The sequence below is a fragment of the Pyxicephalus adspersus genome, chromosome 1 (genome assembly GCF_032062135.1).
Source record: "Pyxicephalus adspersus chromosome 1, UCB_Pads_2.0, whole genome shotgun sequence".
In the NCBI taxonomy this organism is placed as follows: domain Eukaryota; kingdom Metazoa; phylum Chordata; class Amphibia; order Anura; family Pyxicephalidae; genus Pyxicephalus; species Pyxicephalus adspersus.
In genome coordinates, this window is record NC_092858.1 from 5,414,886 (window position 1) to 5,418,218 (window position 3,333).

General features: G+C 44.3%; 1 protein-coding gene across 1 annotated transcript in view; it reads left to right on the forward strand.

Moving 5' to 3' along the window:
* The first annotated feature begins 333 nt into the window (after positions 1-333).
* Positions 334-3,333, forward strand: part of PAK1 (p21 (RAC1) activated kinase 1) — a 41,854-nt gene continuing 38,854 nt past the window's right edge. Inside the window, exon 1 of the mRNA XM_072401386.1 lies at positions 334-418. The gene's annotated coding sequence lies outside the window, so the exon portion shown is untranslated. The remainder of the gene's footprint in view (positions 419-3,333) is intronic.

The following is a 3,333-nucleotide window of genomic DNA, read 5'->3' on the forward strand; positions in this document are numbered from 1 at the left end:
TTTATATACAGACGTATAATAACTAGGATTGTCTAATGGATGTGCAGAAAATGTATTATGCATCAAAAGCAGAAAACGAATGCAGCCACTTCCTCCAAAGACTGGTAATCTGCAATATATTATCTGCCAGATGCCTGTCTGTCTGTCATTTGCAACCCCTATTTAATGTACAGCGCTGCATAATATGTTGGCGCTATATAAATCCTATTTCTTATTAATAATATTAGTTCTTGGAATTTCTTAGCTGTGTCAATAACCATTAGCAATCATCCATTTGATCTTACAATGAATGCTAAAGAACAATTAACTTTTAGTTGAAATGTTTTTATTTTTTATAGAAGGCAGCCACAGTCCTGTCGGCATGCTGCACAGAAGGACCGTTTGCTTCCTGTAGAGATGAAGTGGTCTCTCTGGAGAGGTGAGACCCCTTCTCCTTTTCCCCACTGGACAAGAACAGGACAAACACTCACTGCTGATTGGAGAGCTTTGGCTCTGCAGAGGTGTGTTTTTGACTTCTGCAGAGAGACCACTGCTTCCACATACACAGAGCAAGGATCCTTCTTTGTAGCATGGTGACAGTGAACAGGTCTTTCTACTAGAAGCTGTAAGACTTTAACACTTTATAGTGTTGGTGCATCTGAATTTACTTTTGCCGATTGATTTAATTTTAAGTGCAATTGGAATCAGTTTGGTTAAAGCAGCTGGGGGGGATACATTTTCGGGGGTGTCGAATGCCCTCTTGCATCTTGCTGCTGGACCAATGAAAGGAATCGCCATGTGTGTTCTAACACCCCTTCATTATGTTGTGGATCGAACAGGGAAAGGTTGGGACCCTGCTGGGGAAGTGGTCCTATGTGCTGAGTAAGGAGAGGGTGCTGGATGGGATGGGTTATATATAAATTTATTTTTGGCAGGTGGAACAAGCAGCTCACTTGCGTTAGTTGCCTGAATGCCAGCCTCCTTGGCACCATTCTGCATTGGAGTATCAGATCTTGGTAATCTCATCTGCTGTGGTTGCTCTCTTATGGAAGCGCTGGTATAGTGATGGTGGAGCAGAATAGGGTATTAGGGAAATAGGCTTCTCCTGGATGATGGGATTTGTCGCGGCTCTGTGGCCCCCTCATCCTCCTCTGTGGGCACAGCTGAGGTCTCTCCTGCAGGTGATTCCCCAAAAGACTTCCTCTTGGTCACCTTTTTATATGCAAATTGCTGTCTTCCAGTAACTGCGGCTATCTCCAATCTACCATCTGCTGTCCCAGGCGTGGGGAGGGGGGCTTTGCATGGAGTCCCTGGGGTCTCTTAATCAGCGAGGGCATTATCCACTCCATCTTCACTAAATCATTTATAGGCGACAAATCACCCAGGGCCATTTTATCAGTTCTTTGATGGGTCGTCTTAAGACGTTCCCGTATAATGTGGACAATAAATCTAAATGGCGAAACAATGTGATGGGAGAGTATTAAAGGTGCCCCATTTATAACTTCAGATAATCTATTCTTTTTATAAATATGCAAATCTGCAAAATATTAAACCCACCTGCCTAATATTGTGCTTCCAATGCAGCTCTGATCCATCCAGGCATGCTCTGCACAAGAGTTCGGAAGGTGCCCTTTGGTATCCGGCACCAAGACGCCCGCGCGGATCCTTAGTCGTACTGACTTCCCACAGTGCACCCTGCTGCCGCCAGGAAAAGGACACCCCTGGCCATCCACATCTAAAAGAAAATGATCCATTGTACCAGGCTGCCTACTTCCATTGCACCCAAGGTGCCTATAGTACTTTCTATGTGCCCATAGGTGCATTTGGTGTTAAACAAGGATCAACATGGGCACACTGACCTCCAGCTACAGAGCAAGACGCTGTATTCTCCCCAGAAATTGTGCTAATCTGGGTGGGAAGAAGCTGCCAGCAGTTTGCATCCCATTTGTTACCCAACTTTTCAGTAACCACCAAAAAAAACAGCCGGGTGGTTATTGAAAAGTGCTGGGTGGTGCGCCCGGGTAAAAGTGGCTGGGGAGAACACTGAGCAGCCATGCACGGTGTGTCCTCTTATGCCATAGTATTGCTTCTGCTGGATCGGACAAGATTCTTCATATTGCTGGACCACCTTTGCTAGGTACTGTCCCCTGTATACCATAAGCACCCCGATCCTTCTGACCCATTGTACAGCCATTGCAGTTTCACCCTTGTTGGAGCAGATCCTTACACTTGTCCATATATCCGGCTTCCCATATGGAATGGACTGGTCACCTGCATATTTTGCATATCCATTGCCAAGTGCCATTGTACCCGGGATATATATAGGATGGCATCATCAGTCTTCTGCAGGCAGAAGAAGGCATTTGCTTTGTCCCCCAGCATCTGCAATATTCAAAATTTGTTGCAAGATTGGAAGCTACAACAATCTGTCTGATATTTGTCATTCCAGACAATAGGATTTACATGATTGTGTAATTTCTGAGTCAGCATCTCATTCCAGGAAGTTGGTGACCCTGTGTGATCTCCCAAGCAGAGATGACTCCATCCTTCTAGCAAGAAAAGAAAATTAGATAAAGACAGGGTCTAATTTTATTAAAGCTCTCCAAGACTGGGGAAGATAGACAGACTGTCATAGGAGAATCTGGGTGATCCAGCAAACCTGGAATGGATCTGGTCCAGGGTTCCAAATAGCAAATGGTTTTAAGAAATCCATTCCAGGTTTGCTGAATCACCCAGGATCTCCTATGATAAATGAAGTAAATCTTCTCCAGTCTTGCAGGGCTTTAATAAATCAGGTCTAATTTCATAGGGGAGTGGCACATGAAAAAGTTTTATTATTCTTTTTTCTGATACTAGTCACCTAGATGGGCAGTAAAAGAGGCTTGTCTGCATTCGGCCAATCGGCTTCTGTGGCATTACATATGTGCTGGGCAGGTTAACAGGAACTGCTTCATTGTCCAATCAGTAGCTTGGGGGTTGTTGAAGATCTTTTTTTTTTTTTATTGTCTTTTGAAAAAAAGGTAAAAGCTGCTTGCTGGATCAGAGATCAGGGGAAGGGGCACCTTCAGCCCCACCAAACACACCATAGAGTATTATGATCCTACCCAGTAAATATTCTCCTCTCACAAGGGTGGGTAGGAGCTGACACACATACATGGGATGGTCATCCAGACAAAACAGAATAACCATCCAGCCAATAGATTTGTTTATTATCACTTAGTTCTGCAGGGATTCAAACTGCACTGCTGATATCTCATTTGACCACTAGAGGGATAATTCACAAATCTGTCCTTGAGCTACGATAATGTAAGAATAATGGTTAATTTACACCCCCCCCCCCCCCCCCCAAATTTC